This window comes from Kogia breviceps, chromosome 1, assembly GCF_026419965.1.
Source record: "Kogia breviceps isolate mKogBre1 chromosome 1, mKogBre1 haplotype 1, whole genome shotgun sequence".
NCBI classification, from domain to species: Eukaryota; Metazoa; Chordata; class Mammalia; order Artiodactyla; family Physeteridae; genus Kogia; species Kogia breviceps.
In genome coordinates this window covers 163,215,175-163,232,150 of record NC_081310.1, presented here as the reverse complement: position 1 = coordinate 163,232,150, position 16,976 = coordinate 163,215,175, and the positions used below count along the sequence as shown (strand labels likewise).

General features: G+C 52.3%; 1 pseudogene; it reads left to right on the top strand.

Annotated features, from left to right (window-relative positions):
• Nucleotides 1-12,735: 12,735 nt before the first annotated feature.
• LOC131753248 (protein BEX1-like) lies at nucleotides 12,736-13,178 on the top strand (annotated as a pseudogene).
• The last annotated feature ends 3,798 nt before the right edge of the window (nucleotides 13,179-16,976 follow it).

Genomic DNA, 16,976 nt, shown 5'->3' with positions numbered 1-16,976 from the left:
TGTTTCCTTCCGTGTCCCTTGAACCTCGGATAGTGTCTGGCACAGAGTAGGCACTTACTACAGATGTTTACTGAATTTATAAATAAAATGGATTTCATGTTCAAATCAGTGAGTAGCACGAATGAGTGAATGCATGGACTGGCAAGTAAATAATCTGAATTAATTTGAAGATGAATGAATTGGGCAAATGGGTAACGAATGAATGAATGTGTAGATGTGTGAGGGAAGGAAGGAAGGAGGAAGTGAATGACTCCAAGAATGAGCAAATGGGCTTGTTTGAAGAGTCAGTGAGGAAGCTGGTGTTTCTGTCCCCTTGGCGGCAGGACAGTGGCATTTTGGAACCCAGGAGGTGAGGTGGGGTCCTTGGGTGTGTGTGTGTGTGTGTGTGTGTGTGTGTGTGTGTGTGTGTGTGTGTGTGTGTGTGTGTGTGTGTGTGTGTGTGTCAGGGGCTGGAACGGGGGAGACGCTGTGTAGCACTGTGACAGACCCCACCCTCGAGGTCAGCACAGATGCACCTCCTCTGCCCCCCAGGGTGGCACCTGCAGATTTTGATTTGGGGCCCTTGCTTCCGTGCCTCAAAGTGCCTCCCTTTCCCACCATGTCAGACTTCAGCATGTGATGTTATTTGGAGATAGGGTCTTTATGGGGGTAATTAAGTGAAAATGAAGTCTTTAGGGTGGGCCCTAATCCATCATGACTGACATCCTTATAAAAGGGGAAACTAGGAGGTAGACACCCATGCAGGGAGGATGCCATGTGAAGGTGAAGGCAGAGACTGGAGGATTGGCTTCTACGAGCCAAGGCATGTCCCAGGTTGTCAGCAGACCCCCAGAAACTAGGAGAGAGGCATGAACACATTCTTGCTCACAGCCCTGAGAAGGAACCAACCCTGTGACACCTTGATCTTGGACTTGCAGCCTCCAGAGGTGTGAGACAATAAATTTCGGTCGCTTAAGCCTCCTCCCAGTTAGTGGTATTCTGTTATGGCAGCCCGAGGAAGCTAACAAACCCTGTCTGGGCTGCAGGATTCTAGAGTTTTAGAGGTGATGACCTACTGTGTGCAGGCTTGGAGAGGCAGCACAGTGTGGTGGAAAGAGTAGGCCAGGGCTGGGGACAGGGACCGAGCTCCAGTCCCACATCTGCCATTGACTTGTTGGGCTCAGTCTTCCTGCCCTATGAATCAACGGCATGGGACCCCAAGATTTGTGGGGTCCCTCCCAGCCTTGACTTTCCCTCCTTGAGGAGCGGTGAAGAGGAGGCCCAGTGAGGTCAGATGGCCCAACTGGGGTCTCCCAGCCTGTTAACAGGGAGTGGGCCTGGGAGCTCAGCCTTTGCCTCTCGCATGGTGATGGGTCCTTTGCCCTCAATACCTCTTAGCAGAGGCCACGGTGAGCCTGACCTTCTCCTTTGAGGCTCTCTTTCCAGACCCTGGGTGGCCTTGGTGTCGTGTGCGCGCGTGCGCACGTGGTGTGATGAGGCCCTAGCTGTTTGGAAAGGCAGCTTCGTGCAGGAGGGAGCAGTGAGTAGGGCCCCCCTGGTACCCTGTGTGTTCCAGCACTGCCTCCCCAGGCTGCCTGGATGGAAGGCCTGGGTGGCCCACAGCCCTTGATCCCACTGTGCAGAGTCACAATGTGTCTTTGTCTGGCCAGGACTTCTGAGGACCGTGGAGACTGATCACATGCCCCACCAATATTTTCTTGGGGTCCCTAGTGGGAGGCTCGGTGCCCTGGCTGTCTTTCTGACTTCCCTTCCTGTCTGCCTCCGATGTCTTCTGAGAGCCAGCCTGGGGACTCAGGCCACTCAGTGCCAAATGGACAGCAGCTTTCTAAAACCAACAGTTTGCAGTTGTCAGATTGTTGCAGAGTGGTTCCCTGCCTCTTTGTCTTTCAGGGCTTGAAAGGCTGTATCCAAGGAAGGTCTCCAGTGAGGTGCTGCAAGGCTCTGCCCTCAGCTGGGGCTGCGTAGGCTACTCTCAGCCGTTAATTTCATGGAGCTGGAAGAGATAGTGGAGATGCTGGTTGACACAACCAGAATTTACAGGTTCAGTGTTTGAAAATATGAGTTTGAAAAGTGACTGCCTGAGTGTATGGTGATGGGGTGTGTCTCATAGTTCTTGGTGTAAAAAGAATCTGGAGGTCATAGTGGTACCCAAGCTCAGTATAAGCTGACAATGCCAGAGCAAGGAAACATAATTGAGGCTGTATTAATGAAGGTATAGCTTCCGGAGCAAGGAGGTAACAAATCTGTTGTTTCTGACTTATCTGACTTCCTGTTCATCAAACATGGGAATTCTGCCTTGTCACTCCAGTGACAAGGAGTTCTCTCTCTCTTGAGGTGGCTCTGTCTGTTAGAAAGTTCTTTCTTATGTTCTGTCTCCTCGGGATTTTATTCAGTAATATTTGTCAAGTACCTATTGGGTGCCATAATGTTTTTATCTCTGTTCTCTGACACTCATTAAGCTTATCTGCTCTCCTATCCTCTGAAAGTCTTCTGCATTTTTTCAGATATTAACCCCATCTTTCATGCCTTCCCTTCTCTGGGGAAGACAGCCCTTCCTCCTTCATCAGTTTTTTCCAGGACATGGCTTTGAGAACCTTTCCTTCTTGGTTGTGACCCACTTTATCATTTGCCCATTAACCTTGATCTTGAACTCCATGTGGGGCCTGGTGAGACCATCACTCCCTTGTTCTGATGATGATACTCCTATTGATGCAGCCAGAGATGGGAGGCCTGGTACTGTACACCCTTAAGCCTCTTTGACCAGAGTTTGTGACCTTGGATGTTTCTTCAGCAATGGTTCACTCATTGTCTCCTGAAAGGACTTGCATTAAGTCACACAGTGAGTTTGAGAGCTGGACTCCTGTTTCAGCCCCATCCTCGCTGCAGCCTTTCCTTTCCCTCCTCCTCCTTCCTGTTGCACCAGAACTGACACTTCCCCTAAACTCCCTGATCAGGGCTTTCCAATTTCAACCTGTCTACACTGAGAAGTGTTAATTATTTGGAGTGCCCTACGGCCCAGCTTAGAAAGTCCCTTTCTTTCTCTAGGACTCAGTTTCCCCTGTGTGAAATGAGGAGATCAGTCCATCTCCCTTCTACAGCCCCTTACAGCCCTGATATCTCACTTGCTGGTGCATGATGTGGGCACTTCTGCTCCCATGACCCGCCAGTAAGATCAAGGCTTTGGTGGCGCCACTCATATCACACACGGCATAGGCAGTTCAGCAGAAGCCTCTTTCAGGAAGCCAACGGGGAGACAAGTCCTCCCCCAGTCACCTGTGGATATCAGGGAGAGGCCCCCACCCACAGGGAGAACAGACATTAGCCTCCGTGTGGTCACCACTCAGAGGTACACAGATTAGGGCTAAGCACAGTCAGGGAGATGTGTGCTTTTGTCAGTTAAACCCCTTGTTCTGAGAGCAAATCTCCATCTTGGCAGGAGGGACTCTTACTTGATGGGGCTGAGTTCTACGAGCGACTGTAAATTCTCAGTAAAACAGCCCCATTGGGCCTAATTTCAACCACTTAACCCAGAGGTTGCATTCTTGAAGTGTTCTGCCAAATGCATTCATCTCCTGGCCTGGGAGACCAGAGCTGCTGAGCGCTCTTGCACGCAGCAGCTGCACTGCCACCAGCCTGTCTGTTCTCACCTGCCTGAGCCCAAGCTTGAGACTCAGGGTCCTCCAAGTCCCTTTTCTTCTCACTCCCACATGAGGGAGCCTTCCAGAGTGGCTTCTCCACAAATGCAGGTCTGTGCTGGCCACTGCTGCTCCTGTCTGTTTGAGACCAAACAGCTGGGCAGCTCAGTGAAAACCTGGTCAGCTTTGGAAACCCTGTCTGAATGCCTAATTCAGTGAGACGCAAAATCAAGTTGGCCAAACGACAGCTGAAACGGGCAAGCAGAGTCCAAACGCCTGGTGAACTCAGTTAAATATGAGTCGTTGGGCCAGACAGTGCCAAACAAGCCATCAACGTGGCCCAGGAAATGGGTATCTTCAAAACAACTGGGTCAAACCTTAACAATGCATTGCCTCAGTTTGAATAAACGACTCAACTTGGTCAAATAATAGGAAAGCAGTTGTTCAACTTAGCCAAACAAGCAATCAGCTTGATCAAACAATTCACAAACAACCTGTCTTTAGAGTTAAACAAAGCCAAAACACCGAACCAACTCAACAACTAGCCATTAGGTCAGACAATGCCAGAACAACGGGTCAGCTGGGTCAGATGATAGCAACACACCCAGTCTGTTGTAAACAGCCAATCGACTGCCTCAAACAATGTCAAAATATTTGGGTTAATTCACTCAAACATCCAGTCAGTTCAATCAAACCCAGCCAGCTCAGTTAACAAATGCCAAAACACCCACCCAACTTAAATAGCCAGTCAAATGGGTCTAACCATGACGGAACAACTGGTCAACCTGGTGAAACCACCAATCACCACAGCCAAATAAGCAGTCAACCCGATCAAACTAAGCAAAAGCCACAGGTCACCCTGGTCACCAAGCCGTAACAAAACACCCACTCCGTTCTGTCAAACAACCTCTCAAGCAGGAGAGGCTGTGTCTAAACATTCAGTCAATTCTATGAAGAGCCAGTTGCCTCGATACCATGAAACCAAAACAACCACTTAGCTTGGTTGAATTAATGACAGAGCCAAGTGCTTAGAGAGCACCTCTGCTCTGTCCAGCCTTCCCAGGCAGGCAACGCCAGAAGAGGTGGTCGACACAGCTAAGAGAACTGTTCACTTCTTTATACTTCACCGGAACACCCATCGGTTCAGTCTCAAACATCCAGAAAGAAAGCAGACCTGTCACTCGATTGGATAAATAAACTCTCTAACTTGGAGATTGGGTTTCTTGGAGAGAATGGTCATGGGTGGAGGGGGAGAAGATCTGTGAGAGCTGTTTCTGTCCCTTCCCCCAGCCTGAGGTAGGGTGGGAAAATGACCCCTCCAGTGTCCCTCATTGCAGAGTATTTGGGATGGGGATACTTTTCTCCAGTGACGAGACTGTGAGGGGTGAGGCTGCTCAATACCTGTAGTGGGGCTTCCCTGGTGGCGCAGTGGTTGAGAGTCCGCCTGCCGATGCAGGGGACACGGGTTCGTGCCCCGGTCCGGGAAGATCCCACATGCCGCGGAGCGGCTGGGCCCGTGAGCCATGGCCGCTGGGCCTGTGCGTCCGGAGCCTGTGCTCCGCGGCGGGAGAGGCCACAGCAGTGAGAGGCCCGCATACCGCAAAAAAAAACCCAAAACAAACAAACAAACAAACAAAACCCTGTAGTGACCTAGTGGTAAGCCTACTGAACTCAATGTGTTGGGTTAGTTAGTTCTCAGAGTAAGGCACTAGCCCCACAGCATGAGCCTGATTTCCAAGGCCCGAGGCCCTCACTTGGACTAGAGCTCTCCTGCAGTGCAGGAGCTCTGGTCACCACCAGAGCACCATTATTCGGAGCTTAATAATGACAGTGACCTTACTGAGCTTTTAGTGCATGCCAAGGACTGGGCTAAGAAGCTCTTTTCATACTTCACCACACGTTCTCTTTCAAAACTCAATGAGGTCAGCACTATTATTACCCACCTTTAATAGGTAAAGTTTATGGGGGTTCACAGAGGTGAAGAGGGTTATCTAAGGTCACAGAGCTATTAAGTGGCGGGGCCAGGGTTCGAAACCAGCTCTAACCTTAGGAGCCAGCTGTGCCTTCAAAATAATTATTGAAAGAAAGGGTGAAGAAACGAATTGGCCTGAACTGCAGGGCCCTGGTGCAACGGTGCATAAGGAGCCTCTGTGTGTGCCTGGTTTGTGGTGGCTATAAGACAAGAGGTACTTCATTCTGGGCGAGACTCAGGTATAGACAGGTTGGAAGCCTGAATTTCAGTAAAGCACACTCTCAGCTTAGATTCCACCCTGGTGCTAAGCCCTCTTGCCTAGGAATGCCAAACGGGTGTTACTCATTCCCCCAAAGGCCAGTGGGCTCTGAGGTACCTGGACCTACAGGCAGCCTCGAGGTCTGGCTTACAGGACCAGGGGACAGGCGACTTCCTGAGCTCTGCCCAATCCTCGCCACTAAAAGCCCCCTAGGCGCCTGCCTCCTGGACTGGCCGCGGGTCTGAGCCCCCACTGACCGCGATAGAAGCCCTCCCTTCATTCAGGGAACCACTGGCGTTGACTCACTCCCCACATTCGGCACAGACCATTTGATGGAACGCTAACGCAAATCACCGGGGCAGGAAATGTCGTAAAGAGAAAAGTAATCTTCTGACGGAAAAATAAATTATCAGCCGTGTTCTGAAGGAAAAGAAACATTCTTAAATAATTTCTCTTGCTGTTGGTATTGGCTGGCAGTGTGGGCCAGCCAAGCAAATGGTAATTTCCAAATTAGATTATCCATTATGTCATATTAGTTTTATGTTAGAAAAACAAACAGGATCAGAGGAGAAGTGCCAAGGTTGGCAGGCCATGCTCGCCACGTGACCGGCTGCATTTCTACTGCAGAATGTTTAATGATTCGGGGGAGGTGGGAGAGCGAATATTCAGACAGAATGGGGGCGAGCACAGGTTGGCTGCCAGGAGGGAAGGTACCTCTGTGAGTGCTGGTAGCAGCCCTGGGGGGGAGGCAGGGGGCACTGCACATACTCCTCTCTCTGGGGATCTGGCCCATCCCTGAGGGGCTGGCCCAGAGCACTGGCTTCCCAGTAGGGCACCGTGGCCAGTCAGTGTCCATGGGAGCAGCAGGTGGAGGTGCCAAGGTGGGGTCCCGACAGGGGAGGACCTGGTGGGGCCCTGTTGGTGTCCCCAGTTCCCGAGGAGAACTGTCTGTGTCTCCCAGAGCGCAAAGCCAGGGGAAAGCTTAGGAGGCAGACTTTGGCTTGGAGTCATCCTGTCAGCTCACCTTTAAAGGGGGCCTACTACGTGCCAGGTGACTTACCTGTACTCATTTTCTCCTCGCCACAGTCCCACCAGAGACAGTGCAGGTAGAAATGGAGAGCCGGCGAGGTTAAGTTGCCCAGGTTAACTTGCCTGGGATTACATGACTGGGAAGTGGCAGAGCCTGCAGGTCCTGAAATCTTAACCACCAACCACTGGGTGATGCTTGGGTCCACAGGAAATGCGAGTCTCCCTGACGGGAGTGCCTGTAAGCGGTGGGGAGGGGAAGGGATGATGAACTGCTGGTCAGGAGGGCTCCTGCCGCCGCTGAAGCATCAGAGTCCTGACCTCTAAAACCCCTTTGTCCCTAAGACTGTAGCTCAGACTCCTCCAGGTGTTTGCGTGTGAATTTGGGCAAGTGTCTTTCACCAAACTGTGAGCTTCTCAAGGGCAGGGATCTCGTTTGATTATCTCTGGATACTTTGTACTCAGCACAGAGCTTGGTACTGCTATCAGTGTTCACAGCACAGACAGGAAAAACAGGAAACCTAGATGGCTAGAACTGAAAAGGAGTCATTGGCCGTAGCAGCCTGGGTCTGGGTTTCCGGACCTCTGCTGTCTGCCAGGCTGCCTCCCGGCCTGTGATAAGCATCACATGTCAGTCACAGCACTCCTGCCCCTACAGTCCTTCTCAAGCAGTCACTAGCAGGCCATGAATGCTGGCACCGAAAGGAAACCTATTTGCTACTCTTGAACTAGCCCACCTTCTAGTTTGCAATTGAGAACACGGAGAGCATGGGAAGGGAGAGGCAACACAGCCAGTCATGGACAGAGCAAGATCCAAGCCCGCCGTCCAGAGCACGCAGTGAGGTTAAGAGAGAAGACAGAATGGATTAATGAGCATGTATCTGACAAGTAAGAGTGCATGCCAGCTTCGACTGCATGGAGTCTGGATGAGGAGATAAAACAGAATCTGGGGACCAATCGGGCAGCAATGCAGGCTGGAAGTCCATCACTTTGGACACTCTCATCCTCAAAATATTTTCCATCTTCCTCAGAACATCTGGGTTCTGCTTCCAACTCTTCCCTTTGGCAGCCTACATCCTGTCTCTGGACCTCAAATTTTCCATCTGTTACATGAGGGCAGGCGTGGTGCTCAACCTCCCTAAGATGTAAAATCCTCTGGCTGTAATATTCCAGGGTTTTGTGCCCACAGATTCAACTCAGATTCTCCCAAGACTCTACTGCTCCTTGGGTTGAGTCAGGCCACCAAGGGGGAGAGGGAGCATTCTGCATGATTCCTGCTTAACTTCTGTACTGATGCCCCTGGTGGCCTGGAGGGTAACTGCAATTCCTGACTTGCTTCCTGTGTCCTCCTGGGGTACTCAGCTCCTGGGGATCATCTGATCTGAAAACACAGGTATTCACTCACCAAAATACCCTTTGAGTCCCTCCTTTGGGCCAGGCCCCTTGCCGAGTACTAGGAACCCTATTTCTACCTGTGGAGGCACTCACAGTCCAGTGGAGGGGGGGGTGTGGAAATGTACGGAGGCCCACCCCAAAGCAGCATGTGCTGTGACTGGGGTATGGACGTCCCATGAGAGTGCAAGGGAACCTTCCCGGTAAGTCCTCCTGGAAAGAGGGATGTCTGAGCCTAATCCTGAAGGATGAGGCAGACTTTGGCAAGAAGGGCAGGGGAGGGGGGGTACGTGCTCCTGGTAGAGGGAACAGCACAAGCAAAGGCCCAATTGTAGGAGGCAGAGTGAGTTGCAGGTTGAGAACAGGTGGTGGTATGGACTGGAGATGGGACCTGCGGGCGTGAGCTGCAGGGCAGGTGAGCAGGGACAAGCATTCTTTTCCTCAAAAGTATTTATTGACTACTGAACACCAGGCTAAATTGTGAAAGGCCTTGAATGACATTCCCAAATCCCAGATTTCCCTTCCTGGGCCCTGGCCTGTGTGCCCCTAACATTTATGATAAGAATTTGTTTCTAAATTTAGTTAATTATGTTTGGTTTCCTCCGTCTCCCCTTGGGGATAGCTGCACTAGAAGGAGTTGGGACAGGAAACTGGCCTCAGGACTGGGACTAGCACCAGGGACAGTGCAGTCCAGGACAGGTGAAATAACAAGGGTGGGAGCCAAGGACATGTCCTGGCCAGCTGGCCTCTCCACCTGGCTTTTGCTCTCTCTCCTTGGCTGCCTGTGTCTTCCTAAGGGCACGAGGTCCAGCAGCCCCACTCTGCCCAGAGCTACCCTCTTCACCAGTCTCTGAGGTTGGTCCCATGTCTGGACACGTTTGCTTCTGAGGGGAAGGTGTTTGTAGGTTTGGAGCCAGGGCTGCTCTCAGGCGTGCCTGGGGTGGGGCGCACTCTGGGCTGGCTGAGTGCAGAGGCTGGAGTGGAGTGGCTGAAGGGGCCGGAGGGCAGAGAGGACCCTTGGGGCAAGAGCTTTGTGAAGGAAAGTCCCAGAACAGGGAGGAGGTGGTGTCTCAGCCAAGAGGCAGAGCCCTACGAGGGCAGGGCGAGTGCAGGGCCCGGACCGTGGGAGAAGCGGTCCTGGTGGAAGGGAAACAAGAGGGAGGCCTCCTTAACTGCCTGATTCCAGTGGGCCGGAGCTTTGCTCACATTGTCTCATAGAACACTCCAATTACCTTGTGAGGGAGGGTCATGCCCCCATATTGGGGTTGGGTTTGGTAATAGTGGCACAAGCGCAGAGAGCTTAAGCAAATTCCCCGAGGTCACACAGTCAGAAAGTGGTGCCGTTGGGATCAGAGCTCAGTCTGTCTGACTCCCCAGTCACTTCTCTTTGCAGTATGCCACTGTGACTCTGCATTTCTTGCTTCCCTCCTTTCCTAGGTGTGGTGAAACGCATCCCTCCCTATCTTCATGGGCTGTTCTTCGGTCTGGAACATCATCTCTTCTGTCCATATTCCTTACCTGGTGATATTCTCATTTTTTTCAGGTCTGGGTCCTAGATGAAAGTTTCTTTGATCCTTCCAGGTAGATTTTATTTTATTTTGTCTATCCATCCATCATCCATCCATCCTCCACCATCCATCCCTTTATCTCTTGACTTGTTCCAGAAGGATTTCTGGCCTTCTGGGCAGAGTTAGTGGCTGCCTCCTTTGTGCTTCCACAGCACTTCGTCAAACAGGTGAGCACCACCACGCTTGACTGCATGTGTTTGTTCACGTGTCTGTTGGTCCACCCGCCTGGGAACTCCCTGGGGGCAAGAGTGGTCTCTTTCTTTCTCTTCTTGGCGTTGCCCAGCAGATTCTGCTTCCTGTCCACCTCATCCTGACTCTTCTTTTGCACAAAATTTGGTCTGTTCCTCAAAGAGAGAAATTTCAATGTCTGGAATGACTTTGCACTGAAATTCAGAGGTTTTTGGTTTTGTTTTTGTCTTTTTGGTGTCAAGAGAGACACTTCCAAAAAGCTGCTGTGAGATGGGAGAACTGAACTGGAGGTACTGCTAAGAAGTGGTTTCATTTGCTTTTCCCAGGACCAGGGGATGATGCTGGAACTGTAGAGAATTCTGGACATTTTAGGGACCCTGCACTAGCCTTAGCAGCCTGGGTTGGGTAAATCTTTGTACAAAACTAGTGGCTCATGGAGGGATGCTTGGGCATGAACCAGTTCTGGATGGGGATGGACTGAACATCAGTCAGTTTTTTTCTCAGTTATGTTGTGGTAACAGACACACTATAGCATGCCCCAAATAGGGGCTGTACAATAACAAGTTTATTTTTCGCCCACATTATATTTTGTCTGTGGTGGCTGTGGGTTGACTGTGGCTCTGTTCCATGCATCCTTTTTATTCCAGGATCCTTGTGAAGGAGCTGTCCCTACTTGGGACATGACATACTCAGTACAGAGAGAAAAAAGAGAAAGGGCCGAACCACGCAATAGCTCTTCACTCACAGTCCACTGGCCAAAGCAGGACAACAGCTGAGTCTAATGCAAACTCTTCCCATGGGAGGCACTGGAAGCCAGTCAGGAGCAAGAACACAACCTATTGCAGGTCAGAACCATCCTGGGGACTCAAGCCAGCTCCCTTCCAGGGAGCTGTCTTATTTCAGAGTCCAAGTCTAAAAGTCACCTCCTCTAAGACGCCCCCCGGGATTGACCCTCTGAGTCAGGATTGGTGCTCTTCCTCTGTGCTCCCATGCCCTTTTGCTTTTCTCATTTCATACTCATCGTGCTGTGTGTGATGTCTGTTAATGTGTGTGAATCTCCAGGCAGCAGCCGGCTCCTGAGAGTTGATAGCATGCATCTCTTCCCAGCTCCATGGTCAGGGACATCAAGTAGGCAACTTGAACTTGGCCAGGTTGGAGTATTTACATCACAGAAAATAATAAATGCTACAAATAAGGACTATTTTCCTCCCGTAGAGGCAGCAAACCCTTGCCATCAGTCACTGCCCTGGAGTACGGACAACGTGAGGGCCAGGTGTGCCGTGCTCACCTCTGACTTCCTGTAGGGTCTGGCGGGGCATCGGCTCTTCCACAAAGGATGACTAATGACCTGAGTGAGTGGGGGAATGAATGGGTACATGTTTGGGTAGTGGGATAGAGCAGTGAATGAATGCATGTCTGGCTGGATCGGAGCTCCCATCTGTGTCTTTCCGCTCTTCCCCCTGGGATCTCCTCCTCCTCCCTGTGCTCATTGCCCCAGGGGAGGTATGTGACAGGCAGAACACAGAAGGCCTGCAAGCCTTCCTGGCCTTTGTTCTCCAAGTCTCTGAGCTTGTGGAATTGAGAGAGTTTACAGACGGAGTAAAGGGGAGAAGAGGGGTCAACAGAGTATCCTGAAGAAACATAAAGGGGAGTCGAGGAGAAGCACAGCCTGCCCTGTATGTCCGAAGCGGCTTTGCTGGGAGGTGATAAGAGCCTCAGGAGGAAGGGCTGTGGGGTGCAGCCAGGACACAGTGCCCTGGAGGTAGCAGAGGGTGGCCAGACATGCAGGGTCATGTCGGGGGGGCCTCAGATGCAATCAGTGTGGGCCAATGCCTTGCCCCCACCCCGCAGCTTGACATCATGTAATCCCCGAAACGTGGACTGACCCCAGAAACATGGGGTAAGAAATTAGATTATAGGAGGGGCTTCCCTGGTGGCGCAGTGGTTGAGAGTCCGCCTGCCGATGCAGGGGACATGGTTTCGTGCCCCAGTCTGGGAAGATCCCACATGCTGTGGAGCGGCTGGGCCCGTGAGCCATGGTCGCTGAGCCTACGCGTCTAGAGCCCGTGCTCCACAACAGGAGAGGCCACAACTGTGAGAGGCCCGCGTAACGCCAAAAAGAAAAAAGAAAAAAAAAAAAAAAGAAATTAGATTATAGGAAACAAAGAAAGTGACGTTTCTTGCCCCCTTTACTCCCATGCTGGTTCCCGAGATTGACACCTGAGATTTATACTTGCCACTCACGAATGATTTAGATCAGAGGTGGGCAAGTGTTTTGTGTAGAGGGCCCTAAAGTAAATAATCTCAGCTCTGCCGGCCATACAGTCTCCTTCACAACTGTTTAACTCTGCCATTGCAGGGAGAAAGCAAGCACAGGCATACGTAAAGGAACAGTGTGCTATTCCACTAAAACTTCATTTATGGACACAAATTTGAATTTCATATAATTTTCATGTGTCTTAAAATATTCTTCTTTGAATTTTTCTCCCAACCATTAAAAAACGTAAAAGAGGGCGCACGTGACCGGCCCGCACCAACTCGCGCATGCCCCGCTCTAGTGTTAGACCCGGGCCGTCGCTGGCTCCCTTCTCGGTCCCTGCTCCCGGTGGCCCCCAGGGAGTGCGGGCCGGGGTTGGCCCCCAAGAGTAGATGCGCGGGGGCAGCAGGTCTGCGAGTGGAAGTGCCGCTGCGGCGCACTTGCAGCACGAATCGGGAGGAGCAGGAGACCGCGAGGATAGGCCCAGGAGCAATGGCGTCCAAACAGGAACAAGCAGTAAAAAATCTCTACATGGAAAATGCCAACCAGGAGAATGAAAACACTGATGAAAAGGGGGCAAGATGCTAATAAAGGAGAGCCTCTCGCCCTCCCTTTGGAAGCTGCTGAATATTGTGTACCTAGAGGAAATCGTAGGAGGTTCCGTGTTAGGCAGCCCATCCTGCAGTATAGATGGGACATGACTCAGAGGCTTGAAGAGCCACAGGCAAGGATGAGAGAAGAGAATATGGAAAGGGTTGGGGAGGAGGTGAGGCAGCTGATGGAAAAGCTGAGGGAAAAGCAGTTGAGTCATAGTCTGCAGGCAGTTAGTACTGAGCCCCCTCACCGTGACCATCATGATGAGTTTTGCCTTACGCCTTGAATCCTGATGTTTTCCCTGAAGTTAGTAGGGAGACACACCTGCTTCCTAAACTTAACATGTTTGTGACAGTACCTTTGTTGCAAACCTTTTGGTGTTACTTGTTTCTTGTGGGTCTCCTGTTACCAGCTTCTCATTGAATGTTGTGTTTCTGACCCAATCTGTAAGTTTCTGTCAGCAGGAGAGTTTTATCTATTGCATGGAGAGATGTTCTTTATATATTGTGAAGTTAATAAAGCAGTTTAAAAAAGCAAAAAAAAAAAAAAAAAAAAATCTCCACTCACAGGCGGTGCCAGATTTGGCCGGTGGGCTGTAGTGTGCTGACTCTGACCCAGGTAGTTGGGTGTGGGGAAGAGCTAGTCCGTCAGCAAGTCAGTAGGGTAAACACACCTGGACAGGGCGGCAGAAGGCACACTTGCCTGGGGGGACACAGCATGAACCTGTCTGGAGGGGGGACGGCCTCTCCTCTCTCCCTCTGCACCCCCCTCCCCTCAGCCCTGCTCTGGCTCCCCGGGCCCTTGTGCATTCTGCAGTTGTCCGTGGCGCTTGCCTGCAAGAAGCTGGGCCCTCCGTGGGCGGGTGGCCGGGCAGCTGGACTCAGCAAGGCGGGCGGGCAGGCCATGTTCAGTCTCCGGGAAATGAGTGTGGACACGGCTTGGGCCCCGTGGGGCGGCCCACCCTGGTCTGCCCAGATCAGGTTCCCGGCGGCGTCTGAGCACTGTAAACACGGCGGCTGGACAGGCCACCTCTCCTGAGGCTCACTGAAGGCGGCCCTGCCCAGGGGGAAAGCAGGATTGGGGCTGACAATTTGACATAAACCACGGGGCAGTGTCCGGCGGCTGGGGAAGCCTCGAGACCCCCCTCCCCAATGCTCCCACGCTCGCTCTCAAGGCAGCTGCTCCCAATTACCTTCTCCTGTGGAGCCAGGGGTCTTTGGAATGGGGAGGCTCCCAAGAGATCCCCTAGCTACCCCTCCTGGTAGAGTTAGGGAAACTGAGGCCCAGAGAGGAGCAGACACTTGCTTAAGGCCAGGCAGGGGCTAGAGGCTTGGTCACTAGCTTCCCAAGACAGGGCTCTGGATCCCTCTCAGGGTGATCTAGAGAAGGAAGTCTCCTGGGGGGCACCTGGGACCCTGTCCCTTAGCCTTTAGATGCCCCCTGAGGGGAGGGAGGTTCCTTTGGACCCATCCAGAGCACTGGAGTGGGAGTCAGGGACCTGATCATCAAGCCCAGCACTGACCCCCTGAGGTTTAGAATGCTTACATCCAGCTGAGGAAACAGACTAGGAGTGGTGAAATGACTTGCCCAAGCTCACCCAGCTAGTCGAAGGGAGAACCACAGTTCAAACCCTGGCCTGTCAGATTTCTAAGTCTGTGCTCTTCATCGAGACACCTTGTTTCGGTCCCAGCCCTGGACTTGTGGGGCCCCAGGCAGGTCCATGCCCCCTGGGCTGCTGTGGGTGGTCTCCAAGGACTCTCCAAACTCTTGGGATGCTGAGCTTGCTGCCCATCTGAGGATACCTCTGCTGTGGCCGAGCTGGTGGTCTGGATGCGCTTATGCAAACCCCTACCCGTCACCGAGTCCCCCTGACGTCGTGGGAATCTCATGCCTTGGGGCAGGTCCTGCTGCCCAGGACCAGGTAGACTGAAGCAGGGCAGGTCTCAGTTCCCTTTCCCGTCTTGCCCCGGGTCCAGCGACTGCCAAGGCACCTCTGTCACACACAGGCAAAGCAGACACATGGGCAGGTGTGCTCCATGCACTTAACATGCATAGGGGAGTGGACATGGGGAGTACAGGTGATGAACACCTACTGTGTGTCAGGCTGGTAAATGCTTAACCCATGCCGTTTCTCGTGTGTCTTGTAGCCGGGCAGCTGTTCCCATGGGAACCCACTCATGGTAGATGCAGGGACGCGCACGCTGACCTGAGTGTGTGATCAGGTGCACGGACACTTGCACGTACCAACACTCATGGCCGCCTGACGTGCACACCAGCTCTTGCGTCCAGGTATGGGGACACACCTCCCACACGTGCATCCTGTCTCATACTTTTCCACGGGCAGCTCTGGCCGGCGTGCCACCACCTGGACTTGGGATTAACAGTCTTCTCTGGGGTCCTTCACCCTCTTGTTCTTGACATATTTCAAAGTTCTATTCAGAGTTAGGTCTGACGGTGGGGAGCTGGGAGCCCTGAGAGTGGAAAAACAGGCGATTTGGAAAATTCCTGTCATTTTTGGGCTCCGTTCAAAAACACCCATGGGAGCCACAGTGGTGTCTGCCGACCTCCAGTCTTGGGCTGGCCCACTGCCGCGGGGCAGGACTGCCGCCTCCCCTGGCCCGGCCCAGCCTGTTCTCTGACACCAAGCTCATCACGGTCTGGTTGCGTCTCTCCCATTGAGGGGTCCTGCTGGAGAGCCCGGTGCACGCTCAGCTCACTCCTTCCTGGACCAGGCCACCCCAGCTGTGCATGCCCTACTGTAAGCTGACGGTAACAGCAGTGGATGCTGAGTACAAGCTGACTGCTCTAAGTGTTTAACACATATTACTTTATTTTCACAACAAGCCTATGCAATATGAACCATGGCTATATCCATCTTACTGACAAAAAAACTGAGGCACAGAGAGATTAAGCAACTGGCCCTAAGTCACACAGCCAGAAAGTGGAAGAGCCAGGATTCACATTCCAGTGATCTGGCTCCAGAGTCACCGTCTTATTCACTCCACTGTGCTGCCTCTTGGGACACAAGGCAGGTTAACCTGGAGAGGTGCCAGGACCTCAGAACCTTAGGGAGGGCCAGGAGGAGAGGACTTGTACCTTTCGTGGGTCTACTGCGTGCCAGGCCCTGTGCAGGGAGTGCCCACTGGCCTCCCTGGCACCAGATTCCACCCCACAAGCTATCCTTGACACAGCAGTTGGAGGATCCTTCCTAAAGCTCAAATGGGCCCTGCGGGCTCAGCCCCTCTGGATGGTGCGGTCTCCTCTGGGGTCCTGAAGGGTTCCCATGGGCAGGGCTGCGAGTGAGAACGCCATGCTGACAGTCCTCTGAGGTCGTGCAACAGCCGTGGCAGCAGCCCCAGGAGCAGACGCATCTTTGTCTCCAACCCTGCCTGCCTGCCCTCCCGCCTGCCATCCACATGGTGGAAATGCCGAGGAACAAGGGCCTTCCTGTCTTCCCCTCTTTCCCCCTTTTCTAAAAATAAGCTGGAACCTTCCCCTCATCTGCCCCCAATTTTCTCCTGCTTGACCCCAACGACCCTACACCCTCGGATGAGGCCACATGTGTGCCCACTGCTGGACAGATGGGCCGACCCCGCGGTGCAGATGGTGGGAGCGGGGAGCCCGCCCTGGCCTCTGCCCCAGCCCAGTTGGCCCCTCCAGCTATGCCCAGAACAAAGCACTGAGCCAGCCTCTGGTCTGCGGATGGAGTAAGGGAGAACTAGTTTATAACAGGAAGCTCCACCCGGGTTTTATGAGCTGTCATGATAATAGTAATCATCATCCACATTTGTATACATTAAGCACTTTCATATCCGTTATCTCCTTTAGTGCATGCAACAAGTCCTTGAGATTGGTATCATTGTTAATACTTAGAGTGAACAGATGAGGAAACCAGAGAGGTTAATTTACTTCCCTAAGGTTGCACAGCTGGGAAAGAGCAGGGCCAGGATTCAAGTCCAGATCCTCAGATTTAAAATTCTGCCCCTTGACACTCTCACTCCTGATTGCTGACATCTGTACCAGGCAGTAGTTCTGGTGCTTTGTGCCCAAGGATCTTCATGTTTTTCTTTTAGCTGTTATTTAT